Source organism: Bombina bombina, chromosome 1 (genome assembly GCF_027579735.1).
Source record: "Bombina bombina isolate aBomBom1 chromosome 1, aBomBom1.pri, whole genome shotgun sequence".
NCBI lineage: Eukaryota > Metazoa > Chordata > Amphibia > Anura > Bombinatoridae > Bombina > Bombina bombina.
This window is the reverse complement of record NC_069499.1, coordinates 431,816,350-431,842,432: the sequence shown is the minus strand read 5'-3', so window position 1 is coordinate 431,842,432 and position 26,083 is coordinate 431,816,350. Positions and strand designations below refer to the sequence as shown.

The following is a 26,083-nucleotide window of genomic DNA, read 5'->3' as shown; positions in this document are numbered from 1 at the left end:
TTGGGCCCTAAACAGCTTTTTACTGTATATTGATTTAAAGGGACCAGAATAATCTCTTTTGAAATCTTCTGTTTTTCTGCACATAAATTTGCCTTTGAAAACATAATCTGAAGTCATAAAAGAGGGTTGATTGCTACACAGCATTATCAGTAGTGCATACAAATGTCCTAAATAGGTTTTCAGACACTTCAGTCTCTCCCTATACAGTGAGAAACCCAGAGAGCACAGGGTGCATTTTAGACTGATAAAGGGATACATACAAAAAAACAGCAGCTAGGTTCTGACCCAGGAAAACAGTAATTACATTTCTTTTTGCACAGTGGTAGCTTGCAAATAAAGTAGATGTTTATTTTTTGTTACAATGGAAATACTAAAATGGATGGGATACAGTAATACAAATTCATTATTGTTATGCCAGATATGGAGGGCTGATAGGTATTGGTGCATGGAAAGTGTTAACGGTCACCTGTGTTTCCTATTTAAAGGTTAAAAGCTAGTAATGTGCCAACCATAGGACATTCCAGTCTCGCTGTGAGATCCTATTAACAGTCACATTCCCTGCAATGGTATGTGAGATAAATTCATTAACTTACATTCTCTGAAAAGTAACTACTTAACTACTTGTTTCTTTTTTTTTTAAAACACACTTTTACCCACTTTTACTATAATATGCTAATACACATTTAAAGTGAATGTAAATTTTGATGCTAAAGTGCCCGGTTTTTCAAACTTCGATTAAAAACAGGGGCACTTTAATTCATCAAAATTTACATTTCACTCCTGTTGTGAAAAATGTTTTACCCTTTAAACTTCACAGCAGCTCCAGCTTCCTCCACCCATTTCAAAGCCTCTTCCTGGGTCTAAAATGAGGCATCCGGCTTCCTCCAATCACAGTGTTGAATCAGACACTGATTCCCCCGGGGGGGAAGCTGTGATTGGAGGATGACCTATCAATAATTTCTGACTTCAGAAATGGCTTGTGAGACCGGAGGAAGCTGGAGCTGCTGTGAAGTTTAAAAGGTATTTTTTCACAACAGGCGTGAAATGTAAATTTTGATGAATTAAAGTGCCCCTGTTTTTAATCGAAGTTTTAAAAACCGGGCACTTTAGCATCAAAATTTACATTCACTTTAAGTAGTTCTTCTACTTTAATGTTACACATTATTGGGTCAATCACAATTGCTTAGAAAAGTTTATGTAATGATTGTTCTACAAAATTCACCATTAACGTTTATGGGGATTTTTGTAGATACATCATTTGATATGCCTTTCTGAAGGATTGTGATATTATAAAAAAATTGTAAGCCTTTCATAGATCATGCAGGATTCTAGCATTCCAAACTTCCTAATCAACATTGTCATACTTTTTTGGCAGTTTTGTCTATATATTTTTTGAACATAGGCTTGTGTGTGCAATATTCCCAGATAGGGAACCTGTCCATACCTTTGTGTCCACATTTGCTTCTAGAATTTAACTCTGTACTCCGCCCAGCCCCACAATTGGTTGTGTGACACCATAGCTTGTGAGTTGTTTTACATCCAAGACAAGTTGTTTTACATCCTATGAGGTTAAAAAAGCAGAAGTTGTAAGACATTGATGATTACTTTGTTAAGTACATTTTTCTGCTTTCGCAATAATATCAATAAATGATGTGTGCAATTAACAATTTTACAGAATTTTAGGAAGTGTTATAATTTGTAAAATGTCAATCATAAATGAACATTCTAATGAGCATTGGATGTGTACAGCTTTCAAAAGTATATTTGTAGCTATATTGAATTTTTTATTTACCTAACATGCTGACAAGCTTTTAAACAAAGGAAGAACTGTGCAATCAACCAAGAAGATACTCAAAACAAGAGGCCAAAGTAGATTTTCAAGAGGCCAAATCTGCTTAAACAGTAAAAATACAAAAAGCAAGTGAAAAGCTTGTTGCCTTAAGGAAGACTACTACACAGCAACAACTAAACTCTAATTCCAAAGCAGTTACCATGGCAACTTTCTGTACTGTCAGTGCTATTAGTTGCCATGGTTACATGGGGTTATTATAAACAACAAACTCATCATGATGTATGGAAACTCAAGCACACACACAAAGATGTGACAAAGAATCTTTAAACATATTGGCAATGGTGCAAATATTGATATTTTGTTACTGGTTTTTATGTGTAGGTTTAGTTCACACACAGTACAGAGGGAAATATGACATAAAACTGTATCCTGCATAGTAATAAGGAATGCAGCGACATGTGGCATCACTGATTTCTGTACGTGCAAATGTAGGGCAGCAGTATTGGGACACGTTATCTGCAATAGTCACAAAAGAGGGGATAATCAACAGAAATGTTAAAGGAAAGACTAAAGTGTATTTAATTGATTCCTAAGGATGATTTGCTTTATTATCTGTGCTGTATAACAGTATAGCAATTTCATTTTTTGTACAATGTACCTTTAAGCTTTAGCCTTTGAGAAGATTTGGATTAAATAGCAGTAAAACTTGTTAGGACAGTTTCTGAGAACTCATTTTGACATTGCCAAGTTGATTATGTTGTTGATGGTAAATTCTTATTTATCCCTAATAAGAACTTATTAACTCAAGAAACACTAATTCAAGTTGTCTGATTCTAACCTTATAATTCATACACTATAAAAATCCCTGACCATAACAATGATAGGAAACAGCAGTTTTCCACAAATAGCATTTTTAGTGAGTATAAGCAATATGCTAATCGTTGTGCAAAAGGAGTCAGTTTCCTGAATTATAGACTTTGCAAGAACAGCTGCTTCTTAAAGAGCACACTCAAAGTGTCTTATATCAATGCTATTAGATTAAAAAAATATAATTCAGTTTTACTTTTTGCTTAGCATTAATGTTATAGCAAATACATTTTTACTTAGACAGTATTTCCCACTGAAGACACTGGCTGTTTTCTTTCACTGAGTTACCAGACTGGCTTTAATTTTTTTGCAAATGTGCAAATCTCAGAGCTAATATGATTTGCTGCTGCTTAAAGGGACAGTCTACACCAGAATTGTTATTGTTTAAAAAGATAGATAATCCCTTTATTAGCCATTCCCCAGTTTTGCATAGCAAACACGGTTATATTAATATACTTTATACCTCTGTGACTGCCTTGTATATAAGCCTCTGCAGACTGCCCCCTTATTTTAGCTCTTTTGATAGACTTGCATTTTAGCCAATCAGTGCTGACTTCTAGGTAACTCCACATGCATGAGCAAAATGTTATCTATATGGCACACATGAACTCACACCCTCTAGTTGTGAAAAACTGTCAAAATGCATTCAGATAAGAGGTGGCCTTCAAGGGCAAAGAAATTAGCATATGAACTACCTAGGTTTAGCTTTCAACTAAGAATACCAAGAGAACAAAGCAAAATTGATGATAAAAGTAAATTGGAAAGTTGTTTAAAATGATATGCCCTATCTGAATCATGAAAGTTTTTATTTTTTACTAGACTGTCCCTTTAATGCACATGCATGTTACTAGAACCTGACTGAAGGCTGAAAACACAGGCCCCGCTACAGGACAGCAATACATATTACATACACTCTCTATATCTGCAGTTGACTTTTAAAACACAGAAGATACATTTTTATAAATAAAATAATCAGTGTTTTAACCCCATTGCATTTTTCTTATTTTCACTTGCAGAGTTATTTAACAGTAGCAGATATAGAGAGTTTCATTTAGAAGGGCTAAATGAGAATCAATATCAAGGGTTTTGAGTGAGCCCCCCAAAAATCCAAAAATGTAGATGTCAGAAATTGAATTTTAGTATTCATTGGTTAAATAATTTGTTTAATATTATTTTACTCATCTGGGAGGCTGGAGGGACATTAAACAAACCTCTATGCATGATAGAGATTTGTTTAATGTCCCTATAAGTTTTTAAGCAGTCACTTTCTCCCATAGTTCAACAAACCTTGGAACGCAAGTGCTTTTATATTTTTATTTCTAACGTTTTCAAAATAAAATCATGTGAAATGTACTCTTACTGCCTCCTGGCCCCCAGCTGCTCGGACTAGCTTGATAATCATTTTACGACTCCCTAGTTTTTCTGTTTTATGTAAACTAAACCCCGAATAAAGCACAGAGACATTGTTACTTTAAGGGTAAGTTTCTGCCATGCATGTTCTGACTGTAAACCTGTATAAACAAAGATTATAAGGAACAACTTGAACTTTAAGAGACAATTGATTTTTAGTTAGATTAAAGCACACAGTTTTAATTTATGGCAGCAATCCTTGAGAATATGTAGCACCTGTTGTTCCTAGCTACTGCTGTTTAAAATGTGATAACTCTTTCTGTAAATACTGTACATAAATATTAAACCTGTTTGTTTTGTTAAAACAGCATAAACAGTCTATTGCCCTTAATAGCTGGGCTTTACAAATTTAGGAGCCAATGAGAACACAGAGGAGCCATATTAACATTATTTCTCTTGTTAAGTGTATCCAGTCCACGGATCATCCATTACTTGTGGGATATTCTCCTTCCCAACAGGAAGTTGCAAGAGGATCACCCACAGCAGAGCTGCTATATAGCTCCTCCCCTCACTGCCATACCCAGTCATTCTCTTGCAACTCTCAACAAAGAAGGAGGTCGTAAGAGGAGAGTGGTGTTTTATACTTAGTTTATTTCTTCAATCAAAAGTTTGTTATTTTAAAATGGTACCGGAGCGTACTGTTTATCTCAGGCAGTATTTAGAAGAAGAATCTGCCTGCGTTTTCTATGATCTTAGCAGAAGTAACTAAGATCCATTGCTGTTCTCACATATTCTGAGGAGTGAGGTAACTTCAGAGGGGGAATGGCGTGCAGGTTTTCCTGCAATAAGGTATGTGCAGTTAATATTTTTCTAGGGAATGGAATTTGCTAGAAAATGCTGCTGATACCGAAGTAATGTAAGTAAAGCCTTAAATGCAGTGATAGCGACTGGTATCAGGCTTATTAACAGAGATACATACTCTTATAAAAGTGTAATATAAAACGTTTGCTGGCATGTTTAATCGTTTTTTATATATGTTTGGTGATAAAACTTATTGGGGCCTAGTTTTTTCCACATGGCTGGCTTGATTTTTGCCTAGAAACAGTTTCCTGAGGCTTTCCACTGTTGTAATATGAGTGAGAGGGGCCTATTTTAGCGCTTTTTTGCGCAGCAAAAATTACAGACACAGACATCCAGCTTCTTCCTGCATGTTCCAGGACATCTCTGGAGGGCTCAAAGGGCTTCAAAGTCGTTTTTGAGGGAGGTAAAAAGCCACAGTAGAGCTGTGGCAGTTGTTGTGACTGTTTGAAAAACGTTTTTGTCATTTATTATTCCATTTTTGGTATTAAGGGGTTAATCATCCATTTGCAAGTGGGTGCAATGCTCTGCTAACTTATTACATACACTGTAAAAATTTTGTTAGTGTAACTGCCTTTTTTTCACTGTTATTTCAAATTTTAAAGAAATTTGTGTTTCTTAAAGGCACAGTAACGTTTTTTATATTGCTTGTAAACTTGTTTAAAGTGTTTTCCAAGCTTGCTAGTCTCATTGCTAGTCTGTATAAACATGTCTGACACAGAGGAAACTTGTTCATTATGTTTGAAAGCCATGGTGGAGCCCCATAGGAGAATGTGTACTAAATGTATTGATTTCACCTTAAACAGTAAAGATCAGTCTTTATCTATAAAAGAATTGTCACCAGAGGGTTCTATCGAGGGGGAAGTTATGCCGACTAACTCTCCCCACGTGTCAGACCCTTCGCCTCCCGCTCAGGGGACGCACGCTGATATGGCGCCAATTACATCAGGGACGCCCATAGCGATTACCTTGCAGGACATGGCTGCAATCATGAATAATACCCTGTCAGAGGTATTATCCAGATTGCCTGAATTAAGAGGCAAGCGCGATAGCTCTGGGGTTAGAAGAGATACAGAGCGCGCAGATGCTGTAAGAGCCATGTCTGATACTGCGTCACAATATGCAGAACATGAGGACAGAGAACTTCAGTCTGTGGGTGACGTCTCTGACTCGGGGAAACCTGATTCAGAGATTTCTAATTTTAAATTTAAGCTTGAGAACCTCTGTGTATTACTTGGGGAGGTATTAGCTGCTCTGAATGACTGTAACACAGTTGCAGTACCAGAGAAATTGTGTAGGCTGGATAAATACTATGCAGTGCCGGTGTGTACTGATGTTTTTCCTATACCTAAAAGGCTTACAGAAATTATTAGCAAGGAGTGGGATAGACCGGGTGTGCCTTTTTCCCCACCTCCTATTTTTAGAAAAATGTTTCCAATAGACGCCACTACACGGGACTTATGGCAGACGGTCCCTAAGGTGGAGGGAGCAGTTTCTACTTTAGCAAAGCGTACCACTATCCCGGTTGAGGATAGTTGTGCTTTTTCAGATCCAATGGATAAAAAATTGGAGGGTTACCTTAAGAAAATGTTTATTCAACAAGGTTTTATTTTACAGCCCCTTGCATGCATTGCTCCTGTCACTGCTGCGGCGGCATTCTGGTTTGAGGCCCTGGAAGAGGCCATCCATACAGCTCCATTGACTGAAATTATTGACAAGCTTAGAACGCTTAAGCTAGCTAACTCATTTGTTTCTGATGCCATTGTTCATTTGACTAAACTAACGGCTAAGAATTCCGGATTCGCCATCCAGGCGCGTAGGGCGTTATGGCTTAAATCCTGGTCAGCTGACGTGACTTCAAAGTCTAAATTACTCAACATTCCTTTCAAGGGGCAGACCTTATTCGGGCCTGGCTTGAAGGAAATTATTGCTAACATTACTGGAGGTAAGGGTCATACCCTTCCTCAGGACAGGGCCAAATCAAAGGCCAAACAGTCTAATTTTAGTGCCTTTCGAAATTTCAAGGCAGGAGCAGCATCCACTTCCTCCGCTTCAAGACAAGAGGGAACTGTTGCTCATTCCAGACAGGCCTGGAAACCTAACCAGTCCTGGAACAAGGGCAAGCAGGCCAGAAAGCCTGCTGCTGCCCCCAAGACAGCATGAAGGAACGGCCCCCTATCTGGAAACGGATCTAGTGGGGGGCAGACTTTCTCTCTTCGCCCAGGCGTGGGCAAGAGATGTTCAGGATCCCTGGGCGTTGGAGATCATATCTCAGGGATATCTTCTGGACTTCAAAGCTTCTCTTCCACAAGGGAGATTTCATCTTTCAAGGTTATCAGCAAACCAGATAAAGAAAGAGGCATTCCTAAGCTGTGTGCAAGACCTCCTAGTAATGGGAGTGATCCATCCAGTTCCGCGGACGGAACAAGGACAGGGGTTTTATTCAAATCTGTTTGTGGTTCCCAAGAAAGAGGGAACCTTCAGACCAATTTTGGATCTAAAGATCTTAAACAAATTCCTCAGAGTTCCATCATTCAAAATGGAAACTATTCGGACCATCCTACCCATGATCCAAGAGGGTCAGTACATGACCACAGTGGACTTAAAGGATGCCTACCTTCACATACCGATTCACAAAGATCATCATCGGTTCCTAAGGTTTGCCTTTCTAGACAGGCATTACCAATTTGTAGCTCTTCCCTTCGAGTTGGCTACAGCCCCGAGAATTTTTACAAAGGTTCTGGGCTCACTTCTGGCAGTTCTAAGACCGCGGGGCATAGCGGTGGCTCCTTATCTAGACGACATCCTGATACAGGCGTCAAGCTTTCAAATTGCCAAGTCTCATACAGAGATAGTTCTGGCATTTCTGAGGTCGCATGGGTGGAAAGTGAACGTGGAAAAGAGTTCTCTATCCCCACTCACAAGAGTCTCCTTTCTAGGGACTCTTATAGATTCGGTAGAGATGAAAATTTACCTGACGGAGTCCAGGTTATCAAAACTTCTAAATGCTTGCCGTGCCCTTCATTCCATTCCACGCCCGTCAGTGGCTCAGTGCATGGAAGTAATCGGCTTAATGGTAGCGGCAATGGACATAGTGCCATTTGCGATCCTGCATCTCAGATCGCTGCAATTATGCATGCTAAGTCAGTGGAATGGGGATTACTCAGATTTGTCCCCTCTACTAAATCTGGATCAAGAGACCAGAGATTCTCTCCTCTGGTGGCTATCTCGGGTCCATCTGTCCAAGGGTATGTCTTTTCGCAGGCCAGATTGGACGATTGTAACAACAGATGCCAGCCTTTTAGGTTGGGGTGCAGTCTGGAACTCCCTGAAGGCTCAGGGATCGTGGACTCAGGAGGAGAAACTCCTCCCAATAAATATTCTGGAGTTGAGAGCAATATTCAATGCTCTTCTAGCTTGGCCTCAGTTAGCAACCCTGAGGTTCATCAGATTTCAGTCGGACAACATCACGACTGTGGCTTACATCAACCATCAAGGGGGAACCAGGAGTTCCCTAGCGATGTTAGAAGTCTCAAAGATAATTCGCTGGGCAGAGTCTCACTCTTGCCACCTGTCAGCGATCCACATCCCAGGCGTAGAGAACTGGGAGGCGGATTTTCTAAGTCGTCAGATTTTTCATCCGGGGGAGTGGGAACTCCATCCGGAGGTGTTTGCTCAACTGGTCCATCGTTGGGGCAAACCAGAATTGGATCTCATGGCATCTCGCCAGAACGCCAAACTTCCTTGTTACGGATCCAGGTCCAGGGACCCGGGAGCAACGCTGATAGATGCTCTAGCAGCGCCTTGGTTCTTCAACCTGGCTTATGTGTTTCCACCGTTTCCTCTGCTCCCTCGACTGATTGCCAAAATCAAACAGGAGAGAGCATCAGTGATTCTGATAGCACCTGCGTGGCCACGCAGGACCTGGTATGCAGACCTAGTGGACATGTCATCCTTTCCATAATGGACTCTGCCTCTGAGACAGGACCTTCTAATACAAGGTCCTTTCAATCATCCAAATCTAATTTCTCTGAGACTGACTGCATGGAGATTGAACGCTTGATTCTATCAAAGCGTGGCTTCTCCGAGTCAGTCATTGATACGTACCTTAATACAGGCACGAAAGCCTGTCACCAGGAAAATCTACCACAAGATATGGCGTAAATATCTTTATTGGTGTGAATCCAAGAATTACTCATGGAGTAAGGTTAGGATTCCTAGGATATTGTCCTTTCTCCAAGAGGGTTTGGACAAAGGATTATCAGCTTGTTCCTTAAAAGGACAGATTTCTGCTCTGTCTATTCTTTTGCAGAAGCGTCTGGCAGAGGTTCCAGACGTCCAGGCATTTTGTCAGGCTTTGGTTAGAATTAAGCCTGTGTTTAAACCTGTTGCTCCCCCGTGGAGCTTAAACTTGGTTCTTAAAGTTCTTCAAGGAGTTCCGTTTGAACTCCTTCATTCCATTGATATTAAACTTTTATCTTGGAAAGTTCTGTTTTTGATGGCTATTTCCTCGGCTCAGAGAGTCTCTGAGCTATCTGCCTTACAATGTGATTCTCCTTATCTGTTTTTTCATGCAGATAAGGTAGTTCTGCGTACCAAACCTGGGTTTTTACCTAAGGTGGTTTCTAACAAGAATATCAATCAAGAGATTGTTGTTCCATCATTGTGTCCTAATCCTTCTTCAAAGAAGGAACGTCTTTTACATAATCTGGACGTAGTCCGTGCCTTGAAGTTTTACTTACAAGCTACTAAGGATTTTCGTCAAACATCTTCCCTGTTTGTCGTTTACTCTGGACAGAGGAGAGGTCAAAAAGCTTCGGCAACCTCTCTTTCCTTTTGGCTTCGGAGCATAATACGCCTAGCCTATGAGACTGCTGGACAGCAGCCCCCTTAAAGGATTACAGCTCATTCTACTAGAGCTGTGGCTTCCACCTGGGCCTTTAAAAATGAGGCCTCTGTTGAACAGATTTGCAAGGCTGCGACTTGGTCTTCGCTTCACACCTTTTCAAAATTTTTCAAATTTGATACTTTTGCTTCTTCGGAGGCTGTTTTTGGGAGAAAGGTTCTTCAGGCAGTGGTTCCTTACGTTTAATCCTGCCTTGTCCCTCCCATCATCCGTGTACTTTAGCTTTGGCATTGGTATCCCACAAGTAATGGATGATCCGTGGACTGGATACATTTAACAAGAGAAAACATAATTTATGCTTACCTGATAAATTTATTTCTCTTGTAGTGTATCCAGTCCACGGCCCGTCCTGTCCTTTTAAGGCAGGTCTAATTTTTATTAAAACTACAGTCACCACTGCACCCTATGGTTTTCTCCTTTCTCGGCTTTCGGTCGAATGACTGGATATGGCAGTGAGGGGAGGAGCTATTTAGCAGCTCTGCTGTGGGTGATCCTCTTGCAACTTCCTGTTGGGAAGGAGAATATCCCACAAGTAATTGATGATCCGTGGACTGGATACACTACAAGAGAAATAATTTATCAGGTAAGCATACATTTTTTTTTTCCTAGGAGCCAGAAAAGTATTTTACATAAATATATATAGAATAATCCAAATATTTTAGGAGCCAGAAATAACATATTTGGAGCATTGTCTTTAAAGGGACACTAAACCCATTTTTTTCTTTCATTATTTAGATAGAGCAGCAATTGTAAGCAACTTTCTAATTTACTCCTATTATCAATTTGTATTAGTTCTCTTGCTATCTTTATTTGAAAAGCAGGAAAGCAAAGCTTGGGAGCCGGCCCATTTTTGGTTCAGCACCTGGGTTGCGGTTGCTGATTGATAGCTAAATGTAACCACCAATAAGCAAGCACTATCCAGGGTGCTGAACCTAAAATGGGCCAGCTCCTAAGCTTTACATTCCTGCTTTTTAAATAAAATAGCAAGAGAAGGAAGAAAATTTGATAATTGGAGTAAATTAGAAAGTTGCTTTAAATGGCCTGCTTTATCTGAATCATGAAAGAAAAAAAATGGGTTTAGTATCCCTTTAATAAAATCAGGTGGGTAGTAAGAGAATTAAAGTTGATATGGAGTACTATAGATTGTCATGTTAAATATAGACATCATCATTTTCTGTTTTAAGATTAGTTAAAGGGATATGAAACCCAAACTTTTAATTTGTGATTCAGACAGATCATACAATTTTATAAAAGGTTCCAATTTACTTTTATAAAATGACCTTTGTTCCCATGGTATTCTTTGTTGAAGAGATACCTAGGTAGGTATTTGGAGCACTACTTGAAAGGAAATAGTGCTGCCATCTAGTGTTCTTGCAAATGGATAACATTCTTGCAAAACTGCTGCTATATAGTGTTCTTGAGCTTACATCCATTCTTTTCAACAAAAGATACCAACAGAACGAAGACAATTTAATAATAGACGTAACATACAAAGTTGTTTAAAATTGCATGTTCTATCTGAATTATGAAAGAAAACATTTGGGTTTCATGTCCCTTTAATAGTATGTGATAGAAAAGGTCAGTGTTCTTTAGTGAGATAAGGAGCATTGCGTTAGCAGGAAAGCTAACGTGTGATCTTTGTGATAAGAAAATGTTATCTTGGATTTCTAGCATAAGCAGGATTTCTCTTTTTCTTAACCCTTATGTTCTATAAACATTTTGTAGTCCCTTAAAGGGGCAGTAAACTTTATTTAATAAAAAAAAAAATTGCAGCAACAAAAACTTTATCTAAAGTAATCCACAATAGTCCTTGGAATAAAAGCATTGTAAATATCTGTTTTCAGTCTTTATTTTACTGCCAAAAGTTCCCTCAGCACTTGGGCCCCCTGTAAGCATGTTTTTTTTTTAAAAGAGACAGGAAACCCCAGCATTTTCTTTCATGACTTGGATAGAACATCCTATATAATAAAAGGCCAAGTGTGTTTGTCCGAAGCTGTCATGCGCAGTAGACAGCACAGCATGAGGACAAACACACCTGGCCTTTGAGAGTCACTAAGTCTCTGCTCTGCAGTACGAGCAGAAGTGTGCGTGACCGAGCGTGGCGGGGGGCGTGGCCGAGCGTGAGGGCCGTGAGAGGGCGTGGCCAAGCGTGAAGGGGCGGGGCCATGCGGCCGTGAAAGGCTGTGCAGTGAGAGCTCAAAACAGCTCAAAAGAGGGGAGAGAGGGGGTAGGGAAAAGATAAGAAAGGTGAGAGAGATCAAGAGGGGAGAGAGAGATCAAAAGGGGAGATAAAGGGAGCACAAGAGAGGGAGCAAAAGAGAGGGGGAGAGACAGCAAAAGAGAGGGGGAGGGAGAACAAAAGAAAGGGGACAGAGAGATCAAAAGAGAGGGGGGAAGAGAAAGAGAGGGGGAGGGGGAGAGAGAGAGGGGAGGAGAGAGAGAGAGGGAAGGAGAGAGAGAGTGGGGGGAGAGAGGGGGAGGGAGAGAGAGAGGGGGAGGGAGAGAGAGAGGGGGAGAGAGAGAGAGGGGGAGGGAGAGAGAGAGGGGGAGGGAGAGAGAGGGGAGGGGGAGGGGGAGTGAGAGAGAGAGAGGGGAGTGAGAGAGAGAGGGGAGTGAGAGAGAGAGGGGAGGGGGGAGAGAGAGAGAGGGGAGGGGGGAGAGAGAGAGGGGAGGGGGAGAGAGAGAGAGGAGGGAGAGAGAGAGGGGAGTGAGAGAAAGAGGGGGGAGATAGAGAGGGAGAGAGAGAGGGGAAAGAGAAAGGAGAGAGAGGGGGGAGAGAGAGAGAGAGAGAGGGGAGAGGGGAGAAAGAGCTAGGGGGAGGTGAGGGAGAGAGAGAGGGGAGTGAGAGAAAGAGGGGGGAGATAGAGAGGGAGAGAGAGAGAGGGGAGAGAGAAAGGAGAGAGAGGGGGGAGAGAGAGAGAGGGGAGAGAGAGAGGGGAGAAAGAGAGAGGGGGAGAAAGAGAGAGAGGGGGGGGAGAGAGAGATAGAGGGGGAGAGAGAGAGAGGGGGAGAGAGAGAGGGGGAGAGAGAGAGAGAGAGGGGAGAGAGAGAGATAGAGGGGAGAGAGCGCAAAAGAGGGGGGGAGAGAGAGAGCGCAAAAGAGGGGGGGAGAGAGAGTGCGCAAAAGAGGGGGGGATAGAGAGAGCGCAAAAGAGGGGGGATAGAGAGAGCGCAAAAGAGGGGGGGGGAGAGAGAGCGCAAAAGAGAGGGGGAGAGAGAGCGCAAAAGAGAGGGGGAGAGAGAGTGCTCAAAAGAGAGGGGAGAGAGAGAGTGCAAAAGAGGGGGGGAGAGAGAGCGTAAAAGAGGGGGAAGAGAGAGCGCAAAAGAGAGGGGGGGAGAGAGATCTCAAAAGAGAGGGGGAGAGAAAGCTCAAAAGAGAGGGGGGGAGAGAGAGCAAAAGAGAGGGGCAGGGAGAGAGCGCAAGGGTTGGGACTGCTGTACCCTGCAAAAAATGGCCCGTGTGAACGGGCTTTAGGACTAGTAGGATTATAAACAACTTTCCAATTTATATCCATTATCAAATTTGCTTCATACTCTTGTTATCCTTTGCTAAAGGAACAGCATTGCACTTCTGGCAGCTAAATGAACACATCTAGTCAGCCAATCACAAGAGCCAAATGTGTGCAGGCATCAATCAGCAGCTAGCTCCCACTAGTGTAGGATATGTGCGTATTCTTTTTCAACAAAGCACATTTGAAAATAGAAGTGAACTTAAAAGTGTCTAAAAATTGCATTCTCTATCTGAATCATGCAAGTTTAATTTTGACTTTTCTATCCCTTTTAGTTAAAGGGACATAAAACTAAAAATGTTTCTTTCATGATTCAGATAGAACATACAATTCTAAACAAATTTCCAATTTATTTCTTTTATCAAATTTTCTTAGTTTTCTTGCTATGCTTTGTTGAAGAGCAGGACAGTAAGATCAGGATTGTGCATGTTTCTCCAGAACTACAGTAAATTGCAGCAGTTTTGCAAGAATATTATACATTAGCAAGAGCACTAGATGGCAGCACTATTTCCTGTTATCTAGTGCTTCAGGCATGTGCACGCTACCTACCTAGGTATCTCCTCAACAAAGAATGACATGAGACTAAAGCAAAATTGGTAATAGAAGTACATTGAAAACTTAAAAAAAAATTATATTCTGAATCTGAATCATGAAAGAAAAATCTGGGGTTTCATGTCCCTTTAAGTGAGCAACAAGTGGTTCTGCCACTCCTAAGGTAACCGATTGTTGCAAGTTTTTCCTCATCAGCGTGATCACATGACAGAAGCCACCCTGAATGTATTTACAGGAGGGTGTCTGGTGTTCGGCAGCAGGAGCTGAGGGGCACTTTTGGAGGTAAACTGATGTTTTTTTAGGGGGTATTATTATTTTTCGTATTATTATTGGTTATTTGTAGAGCGCCAACAGATTCCGCAGCGCTATAAACAAATGCGAGGTACAACAAAACAATTATAGGGATCAAATGGGTAGATGGCCCTGCCAAGAGTTGCACTATTGTAGTCAGCTCTTAAGAAGGTGATCTACAAACAGCTGGACTTTTAGGCTTACATGCTAAGGGGGTTCAGGGGATAGGGATGGAGGAGAGGAACTGGTATTAGGAAAGGTTAGTGTAGGTTATATGCATCCCTGAACAGTAGAGTCTTTAGGGAGCACTTGAAGCTTTCAAAACTAGGGGAGAGTCTTGTGGAGCGAGGCAGAGAGTTCCACAAGATGGGGTATTGTGGATTACTGTTAGTATTTTTTTTGGCTGCAGTTATTTAATAACATTTACTGTACTGAGCATCATGGGAAATGTAGTTCCAAAACCTCTGGAGTGCCAAGTTTGAGGATGTCTGGTCTACACCCTGCAACATTCTGCAGATTGACTGCTTGATCGGTGTAGCAGCCCATTTATATGTGTTCCTAACTGGCCACAGAAGAGGAGATACGAATATATGATAGACTATGTCCTTGCACTGCAAAACAGTGGAAAATCTGCTGAAAAAGCTATAGTCTGTACAGAAAATAAACAAAAGAAAGGTCACATCATAGTGTATTGTCATACCTTATGGGAGCAAGACATGTTTGTTCAACAAATAATAACATTAACAATAATAATAATGATTTGTAGTACAAAAAAATAAAGTAATATTGATTTATCTGGGTTAATAATGCCCTCTTTTCATAACATGAGTATTCTTTTTAAAGAACACTAATGATATTACTATTTTATAGAACCCTTGACATTTTTTTTAACACTTTGGCTGCCATAGAGGGCTGCTGTATATTACTATTCAATGTCTTAAAGCTTCCTTTTACATCCAAGTTAAAGGGATAGTATAGTCAAAATTTAACTTTTATGATTCAGATAGAGGATGTAATTTTAAGCAATTTTCTAATTTACTCCTGTTATCAATTTTTCTTCATTCGCTTGATATCTTTATTTAAAAAGCTGGAATGTAAGCTTAGAAGCCAGCCCATTTTTGGTTCAGCATCTGGATAGAAGACTAGTGTCTAAATGTAGCCATCCAATCAGCAAGCGCTATCCAGGTGCTGAACCAAAAATGGTCTGGCTCCTAGACTTACTTTCTAGCTTTTTAAAATAAAGATACCAAGAGAACAAAGAAAAATTGCTAATAGGAGTAAATTAGAAAGTTGCTTAAAATTACATGCTCTGTCTGAATCATGGACATTTATTTTTGACTAGACTATCCCTTTAATACATTTCCCGTTTGTCAAAACATTAAAAAATTCATATACCAAGGTAGTAGGGTTGTGGCTGTCCTGCACAAAAATACAGAATGACCGGTTATAGGTAGCATTGAGATCAGACCTCATATTAGACCCCATATGTTCACATTAACCCCTTAAAGGGACATTAAACCCAATTTTTTTCTTTCATGATTCAGATAGAGAATACCATTTTAAACAACTTTCTAATTTACTTCTATTATCTAATTTGCTTCATTCTCTTGATATTCTATCCTGAAAAGCATATCTAGATATGCTCAGTAGCTTCTGATTGGTGGCTGCACATAGATGCCTCATGTGATTGGCTCACCAATGTGCATTGCTATTTCTTTAACAAAGGATATCTAAAGATTGCAGCAAATTAGATAATAGAAGTAAATTGGAATGTTGTTTAAAATTGTATTCTCTATCTGAATCATGAAAGAAAAATTTAGGGTTTAGTGGCCCTTTAATGACCACAGCACTTTTCCATTTTCTGTGCGTTTGGGACCAAGGCTATTTTTACATTTTTGCAGTGTTTGTGTTTAGCTGTAATTTTCCTCTAATTCATTTACTGTACCCACACATATTATATACAGTTTTTCTCGCCATTAAATGGACTTTCAAAAGATACCATTATTTTCATCATATCTTATAATTTACTATAAATTTTTTTTATAAAATATGAGTAAAAAATGGAAAAAAACACACTTTTTCTAACTTTGACCCCTCCAAAATATGTTACACATCTACAACCACCAAAAAACACCCATGCTAAATAGTTTCTAAATTTTGTCCTGAGTTTAGAAATACCCAATGTTTACATGTTCTTTGCTTTTTTTGCAAGTTATAGGGCCATAAATACAAGGAGCACTTTGCTATTTCCAAACCACTTTTTTTTTCAAAAATAGCGCTAGTTACATTGGAACACTGATATCTTGAGATCTGGGGACTGAGCAGGCCACTGCAGCAAACAAAAGTCATTGTCATGTTCCAGAAACCATCCCATAGTAATACGGGCTTTGTGCACCAGCGCATTATCCTGCTGGAAGTAACCATCTGCCTGAGGATAAACTGTCAACATGAACAGATGAACTTGGTTTGCAATGATGTTTATGTATGCTGTACGCGAATCTAGCAATATCAATGGATCCAACATGTGCCAGGAAAACATTCCCCACACCATAACACCGCCCCCGCCACCTTGCACACATTTCAGACATAACTATATTCCTCTGACCTCTTTCATCAATGAGCGTTTTTTCTCCAAAAGACTGTGTTTTTTGTTCATTGCACCATTCTCAATACACTCTTGAAACTGTGGTACGTGAAAAGTTCAGGAGTACTGCAGTTTCAGATACACTTCGTCCAGCATGTCTTGGAACTACTATCATGTCATGTTCAAAGACCATTAGATAAAAAATATAAAAATAAAGTGACAGCGCTAATGAGCTAGGGTCAAGTACAGATCTCAATTGACTCTAATAAGATTTGATTTAATGTTAGGAATAACACCTAGCTAAAAATAACCAAGATGTATAGCAATACATACAATGCTTAGCAATAAATACAATGTGTCTTATTACACCAAATACATTGACTACGCTAATACGCTTAAGGTCAGAAGCAGGTATCTTAAACTCTGTTGATTGGTAAAAATGAATTCTAAGTGGATCACAAAGGCACATGCACAATGTTAATATTCTAGGGTATTATCTAACAATTTCTTATAAAATATATATAATATATGTAAAAAGGGACGTCTTCCCAGACAAATGCTAAAATAATATTAACATTAGGCCAACATGTGTGCAATGGAGTAAGTCATATGATCATGTCCAAAATAATGAAACCAAGGAGAAAAGTTCAGGTATAAATCGATGTCTCCTCTAGAGGAATAATAGAGAGTACCTTGTTGTTGGGAGGATTAGGTGAAAAAATGAACCTCCTTATGGGATCCTTCTGTGTATCCAGAAACGGATCTGAATCGGTGAGGGAATATCCTTTGTTATGAGGCTTTCTTTCACCGCTCAGGTCAGGTGCTGCAATACTCAGCAGAGATCAGCTTGCATGCCCCGCATACAGGTGCCTTTGGCGGTTACTTCCCCCAGCTCCGTCTGAATGAAGTGTCGGCGTGTCCGTCGTAGGCAGTGGAGGTTAAAGGTCACAAGTGATTAGGTGGCAATGGTGACAGATAGCTCTATTGGAAGTAAATGATGTAGAAGATTGCCACTAGTAGTGGCTACAGAAATGGCTCTGCTGTTATAAGCCAATTTCCCAAAACAAAAATTGTTGTGTGCATATATACCTCCCTCTGTTCAAATTCGGAACTCCTCAGGCTAGATATATTTGTGAACAAAGTGACAAAGCAGCAAAGCAGAGGAATGTCCTGGTCAACGCGTTTTGCCCACTTGTGGGCTTTATCAAGACTTATGTTTTGCTGAGTCTGCTTGGCTCTTTATAAAGGCCTATGATCCCATTGGATACTATTTGCAACACTTGTTACCAATTAACTAAAGGAGGAATTCAAATATCCATGGTATATATTTATTTTTAAGGTGGAAATTCATATAATTTAGGCCATAATTGTAGAACTATAATTGAAAACAGATAATACATTGTGCCTTATAATCTAATCTATAATCTATAACATGCTAAAATTTAATTTCATCTAAAGTGAACCAAAGGTTATGCTAGATGTTATGTAACATAAAATTCATTCTAAACACATGGACTCACAGGTATTGATTACTCTAAACATAGCAACTAGCTTGCTTCCTTCTTTTACCCTACATTTTATCACAAAGACCATTAGATCACTGCTCTTCCCCACTATCCTGCGTTTTGCATGCTTAAAGGGACATGCCACCCATATTTTTTCTTTTATGATTTAAAAAGAGAATGCAATTTTAAACATCTTTCTAATTTACTTATATTATCTCATTTGTTTTATTCTCTTGATATTCTTTGATGAAAAGCATATCTAGATATGCTCACTAGCTGCTGATTGGTTGCTGCACATAGAAGCATCGTGTGATTGGCTCACCATGTGCATTGCTTTTTCTTCAACTAAGGATATTTAAAAAATGAAGCAAAAAAAATAATAGAAGTAAATTGTAATGTTGTTTAAATTTCTATTCTCTATCTGAATCATGAAAGAAAGATTTTGGGTTTAGTGGCCCTTTAACTAATAGTAGGAAGGTTGTTCTGCTGTATTTATAGCAACACTGTGGCCACGTGCTGTGCAACGTAGTGGAACTAACCATTTGTGTGCACAGTAGGGCTGTGCCTAATAAAGTGGCCGCACAGTGTATGTATTCTTTGACAGCCAGCTGAAATGTTTGACTGTCTGGCTAAACACTGGACACCTTGTAACCCTACAAGGAAATACTCCATGTTCACTTTGATGACTCTCTTTATCTTTCACTTGTCACTTTAGTAACCAATCATTGTTGCTGATCCTATAGCTGTTTGCAGAGCTGTGGTATAAGTTCTCAAGTCAATAATAGGTCTATGGTCACTTCATCCTCTTGTCACAATATTTTTCATAGTGAGTTGTCTTTGCTAGAACAATACAGAGGCAGTCAGGCCAATTCACCCCTTGCTTGTTTGATTCTTGTACAACTACAGGTTAATATGACTTAGTATAAGGTCACGCTCAGTGTGTACTGATAAAAATAATTACAATGACATTGTGATCATGTAACACAGATAACTATTTCCACTGAACTATGTTAATTTTTTCCCCTTTATACGAATAAGAATTTAACTTAACACTGATGGGAAAATGAAGCAATCGTTTTGAATATTAAATAATTAAACAGCCTCCAGAGCATGGTATACAAAGGCAGTATTGTACTCGGGTAATACATTTCATGAACTTGACATCTCTCAAATGTCAGCAGTAAGGAACTTCTCATTTCTACTGTATATTTCACACAAGAATTTTTGTTGTTCACAATTAAATAAAATATTTATAAAGTTTTGATATTTTTGGCAGAGATAGTCAACTGGCGGCCGATGGGTCCCATGTGGCCCTCTGCATTAGTCTTTGTTGCCCCCGGAATAAAGTAGAACAAATCATTTGCACCATTGTTTTTATGGCCCCAGGAAGAAACAGAACTAAAAATATGTATTTTTGTGTGGCTACAAGTCAAAAGAATTCTATGTGGGGGAGAACAGGAGACAGAGGGTTCTTTGCAACCTGACCTTGTGCCATTAGACATTTTTATTGGATATATTTTATTTGTATGTTTGGTAGTCATGAATGTATCAGTGCATGTAACTTTTAACATTAGAATGTGCCTTTAAATTTAAAGGAGGAGCTTTGAAAATATTTACCTCTGATTGCTGTACAGAAGGCTTGTTATGTTGTAAGTGTATTATTATCTTTAGGAAATTCTATATGTTTGATTTGATTGAAAGTGAGAAATATTTTTATGATTGCTCCATTTGTTTCGACTGTACTTGAGCCCAAATCATTCTTGGCATGATTGTATCGAAAGTAATGCTGTGACCAGGTCAAATAACAGCGCCATGTATCGTAGCTGAAGCTTTAATCTACTTTTTGTGTATTCAGTTCTGGTTTACACAATAGGCCCAGGATAAAGTTGCAATGGAGATTAGAACAAAAAAAAACAAATCACAAAAAACAAATAAAGATCAGAGAAAAGTGAAAAGCGGTAAAAAGAAAGTAGATACTTCTATACCAAAGTGACTATTATACCTGCAGAAGATTTTGTTTAACTATCAGTAAATAGAGGGACAGTAAATATTTTGAGATTGTAATAAAAATGTTTAATTATTTGTAGGAAAAATATGCATTGCAATATACTTTCATAATTTATTTTGTTCATGTTTCTGTAATTTAAAAGGACAGTGTACAATATATTTTTTATGGTTTTAAAAGATAGATAATCCCTTTATTACCCATTCCCCAGTTTTGCATAACCAACACAGCTATATTAATACACTTTTTACCTCTGTGATTTCCTTGTATCTAAGCATCTTCTGACAGCCCCCTGATCACATGACTTTTTATTTATTTATTATCTATTGACTTGCATTTAGTACTGTGTTGTGCTAACTCTTAAATAACTCCTTAGGCGTTAACACAATATTATCTATATGGCCCATATGAACTAGCAGTCTCCTCTGTGAAAAGCTAATAAAAAAACATGCAATAAAAGGCTTTTTGTAGTGGCTTAGAAACAGGCAGAAATGTAGAGTATATTAATGTAAAGTATATTAATATATCAATGTTGGTTGTGCAAAGCTGGTGAATAAGTAGTAAAGGCATTATCTATCTTTTTAAACAATAACAATTTTAGTGTAGACTGTCCCTTTAAGTTTGAAAACTTACAAGAGCTGTTTTAGACACTTGTAGTTTGCATCACTCAAGACCAATCTCAATTTTTTGCAAATGCACAAGCAGATCAGCCAACATTGGTTCTTGTTTAAAAAAAAACAAACAACAAAAAAACACTTAGCTTGTTTTAGTAGGAAAATTACATTTTATTAAGCGCAGTCATTAACAAAAGTGCTCAATTTTATAGTAGTATTGTAAAGAATGTACCTCAAAATTCCTCTGCCCTGTTTCTCTTTACTTGCCTTGTGGCAGTAGATATGGACATTCATACGTTACTGGTGACATCACTTGTGAATCCACAGTGTTTAAACGAATGGCACAAGTTGTTTACATCCTGCTACTTTGCAGGAACGCATGCAAGGGTAATTTGCATATTCGGGGACCCAATTTGCAAACTAATTACTATTGGCCAGCGTTAGTGATTATGCTGATTGAGTGATAAGTAACATGATACCCAGGATTATGGTATTTTCTGTGATTTTGGAATTTGAAAAGTGTATTTTTTTATACAAACTGATTATAACACTTAAAGGGACAAGGAACCCATTTTTCCTTATGATTCAGAAAGACCATACAATTTTAAACAACCTTCCAATTTACTCCTGTTATCTAATTATATAAAATGTGCAGCCATCAATCAACAAATAGCAACCAGGTGCCGAGCCTACCTAGCTATGCTTTTCAACAAAGGATACCCAAAAAATGAAGCAAATTAGATAATAGATGTAAATTGGAAAGTTGTTTAAAATTAAAGGGATTTGAAACTCAAAACATTCTTTTTTTATTTAGACAGAGCAAACAATTTAAAAAAAGTTCCTGGGCAGCGGCCATAACTGGTTGCATTATCTGAGGCAGCAAAAGTGATACAGATAATCCGTCAATTATTTTTTAGACTTTACAGCATCTTAAAGGGACAGTCTACAATATAATTTTTATCGTTTTAAAAGATAGATATTCCCTTCTTTACCCATTCCCCAGTTTTGTACAAGTTATACTAATATATTTTTTACCTCTGTGATTACCTTGTATCTAAGCATCTTCTGACAGCCCCCTGATCACATGACTGTGAATATTTAAAATCTATTGAGTTGCGTTTAGTACTGTGTTGTGCTAACTCTTAAATAACTCCCCCGGGCATGAACACATTGTTATCTATATGACCCACATGAACTAGCAATCTCCTGTTGTGAAAAGCAAATACAAAAGTATGTTATTAAGAGGCTGTCAATAGTATATTAATCTAACAATGTTGGTTGTGCAAAGCTGGGGAATGGATAGTAAAGGCATTATATATCTTTTTAAACAATAATTTTTGTGTAGACTGTACCTTTAACCTACCAATGCTATTTGCAGATGGCTTAATATTTGCTGCACAGAACGATTTATTTTTTGCTGTGGTCATGATTTCTCAGTTCGGATCCTGACTGTTAGAACTTAAGGCGGCAGCTTTCCACGGGCCCTAACGCGCCCCCCCCCCCACACGCGCAAGGCCCCGGGATATGGGTACGAGTATAAACAACATTTTTACAGCCCTGCTATATCACGTGTAAAGATTTAAGCAAAGGATGAGATTTGACCTTCTAATGTCGCTCATTGAGTCTGTCCTTGAGATTGCAGTGGCAAAGGAAGTAGACCTCTTGGACCATAAGGGGGCCATGAGATTCCTTATAAGTCAGACATCTGGTGTGAGAAACCTGCCTACCTACCGCTGAATTAAGGTGATGGATCTTATACTTTGTCCCTTGCCCCAAGATAAAGTGGTCATCCCTTTGGAGCAAGTTGCAAGCATTCTACTTGTAAGTTAAGAGACCTATTTAGTGGGTGACTGCACAAGCAGCTATGGGACGTAACAATCAAATAGCAAATACTGGCCGGTATGCCCCCTCACTTGAAAAGACTTGAATCGTTTGTGAAGATTTTATTGGTCTGCATGATTCAGTGGGCCAGAAGGGGATGATTTCTCCTGACTCAAGCATTGCTTAATTCACTTGGAAACCCCAGATGTATTTTCCATTGATAAACAACTTACCCACCGACAGTTTGCATTTAGGGATCGGCTACTGGTGGTGTCCTGCTGAGCCAATGAAATGTAGTATACTGACGTGACTTACCTTAGTGTAATACAGTATGAGCTGGACTAGATTGCGATATTGAGTAGCACTGCCATACACTGGCGAATCTACTTTCTATGTGTACTGAGCCCTCAGCTCATCTCATTGCAGAGGAGAGTCCTTCAACAGGATGGCTATCAATATTCATGTGCCCATTGACAGACTGGAATTGAATGAAGTAACTGTTCTGTTTGAGTGGTAGTCAGTGGGACCTATGTATATGTGCCCGTATTACTGCTACCTAAGCTCCACTAATGGCTCCGCATTTATTTGTCTTCATTGGCTGTTGAGACTCTTTCTGTTCATCGTTTTTGTTTGCCTTAAAATTTTATTTCTCTTGATATTTGCATCTGGAAGCCATCATGACGACTCCACTGTTTGAGGTGTTCACAGTATCTCGTAAGATAACATTAACTTTTGGCTTAGATGAGAGCTCATTTGCTATGGAATATTGTAGATATGTTTTTTTTTTTACAATCCTAGAGCCTACCTTGTTAATACCTAAAAGTAAATGTTGTGTTGGGACATTTTTTATTTGAGTATTACATATGTAATTTTACTTGCTTCAGAGAAATGTGATGGCAACTCCTGGTGCATAGTGTGTATTTCTAAAATAGATATTCATGACGGCATTTTACTTTAGATATTTTCATCATGGAGTTTATTGATAGTAAGTGATGGGGATGTGCACTTTTCATGTCATATACAGAAATTATGCCCTTTATATTTTACTGTTTTAAAGACAGGTTGGTAGGTCCCCATTTATCTATCTCCCTTTGGGATATTTTTTATGTTTTGGCTCGCAGGTGTAGAGGGGCTTTCCCATACTTGTTTCACTTATTTATGTAGAACCTTATGTAGATGATCTGCAACCATTGTGTTCCTCTGTTATAGATAAATATATTTTTATAACGTGATCCCACAGACAGCCTGTGCATTAAGCCCTATAAATGATTACTTAACTCCTCAGGGTGGTTCAATATTTGACTTATTAGATCTGTTATTTTCAATGTTATATATATTTAGTTTTGAGATTTATATTATTTTTATTCATGGACTATTGTATCTGCAATTTAGTTAGATCATGACAAATAATGTGTGCACTCAGCCTGAGTGACCAACTTATATACATATATTTTATTATAAGTGTGAGTCGGCTGTGTCATACTTGTCTTGCTAGCTCCATGCAGTTAAGTACAGCTCTGTATAGACAGCATGCAACTATTCTGGTCTCTGGGGCTATATATACTGTATATATTCATAAAGCCTTTCCTAGAGACATGTGTATGAAGTTCTTTATGTAGGTTACCCTGAGCGCTACAATTTTCGCAAAATGTTTTATACAGCTGCTAAGGGGGGAGGGTCTAAGAGTAGCCTTACTTCGATTATAACCGGTTGTTATTTTAAATACTGTGTATAAGCAGGTTTTCTGAGATGTATATGTGATTTATGCATACACAAGTTAATCATATCTGCAATATGGATCAAATGTTGACAAATAGACTACTTGTTTTTTATTTTGTCTTTTCCACGTTCTATTCACCAATATTTTATTGCTAAATGTAGATTAGTCCAAGAGGGGCTAGTATTCTTCAGTATCTTTGTATCTTTATTTGAAAAGCAGTAATGTATGCTTATGAGCTGGCCCATTTTTTGGTTCAGCACCTGGGTAGTGCTTGCCGATTGGTGGCTAAATGTAGCCACCAATCAGCAATCGCTACCCAGGGTGCTTAACCAAAAAGGGACTGACTCATAAGCTTACATTCCTGCTTTTTCAAATAAAGATACCAAGAGAATGAAGAAAAATTGATAATAAGTAAATTAGAAAGTTGCTGAAAATTGCTGTTCTATCTGAATCATAAAAGAAAAAATATGGGTTTCATATCCCTTTACTAATGCAAACTTGCAATCACCTATGAGATTGGCTCTAACTAGCTGTGGTTATCCTAGAAAATACAAAGAAAACATGGCAATGGTTTGCATTCTCAAAGTACACTGGGTATATAACTGGTGCCTTTTTGCAGCTGTTTCAGAATAAGATATATAATCTCAAATATATTATATTGCTGTTTATAATGATCCATTATTTTAAATGTTTTTCATGTGTTTTAGTAGAAACCATTGGCTGCTTCTCCAATGAGAGAAGCATGTGGTTTTTAATTAAAGGGATATGAAACTGAAAAACAAAATTTATGCTTACCTGATAAATTTCTTTCTTTCTGGGCATGGAGAGTCCACAACGTCATTGCAATTACTAGTAGGATATTCAACTCCTGACCAGCAGTATAAGGTAAAGAGCACCCCAGCAAAGCTGTTAAGTGTAACTTTCCTTACCCATAATCCCCAGTCATTCCGCCGAAGGAAAATGTAAAAAGAAGAAACACAAGGGTGTAAAGGTGCCTGATGTTTACTCAAAAAAACCTACCGCATTATAATTATAAAAGAGGGCGATGTTGTGGACTCTCCATGCCGGGAAAGAAAGAAATGTATCAGGTAAGCATAAATTTTGTTTTCTTTCATATGCCATGGAGAGTCCACAATGTCATTCCAATTACTAGTAGGAACCAATACCCAAGCTAGAAGACATGGAATGAACAGGGAGGGAGAACAAGGCAGGAGGACCTAAACAGAAGGCACCATCGCTTGAAGAACCTTTCTCCCAAAAGAGGCCTCAGCCGAGACAAAAGTATCAAATTTGTAGCATTTGGAAAAGGTATGCACTGCAGAGAGGACCATGTTGCCGCCTTGCGAATCTGTTCCACAGAAGCTTCATTTTTGAAAGACCAAGAAGAGGAGACATCCATAGTGGAATGAGCCGTAATTCTCTCAGTAGGCTGCTGTCCAGCAGTCTCATAAGCAAAACAAATCATACTTCTTAAAGTAAACGCTAGGATTGACTATTGAAACAAATAAAGGGGACTTTCATTCATGAAGTATAAGATACTTCATGTAGAAAGCTCCTTTATTTAATTCAATCGATCAACGTTTTTAGCTGCTACAGCAGCCCACGGCTAAAAAATAGTCATGCAGTAAATCCGGCTTGGCACCCATGGGAGCCGGATTTACTGCACGGCTATTGGCTAAGAGATGAAAACGTCACCTCTTAGCAAAAAA

General features: G+C 38.8%; 1 protein-coding gene across 2 annotated transcripts in view; it reads left to right on the top strand.

The window, feature by feature from the left end:
- COBLL1 (cordon-bleu WH2 repeat protein like 1) overlaps positions 1–26,083 on the top strand; it is a 365,721-nt gene that overhangs the window by 52,715 nt on the left and 286,923 nt on the right. The gene's annotated exons all lie outside the window — the stretch shown is intronic.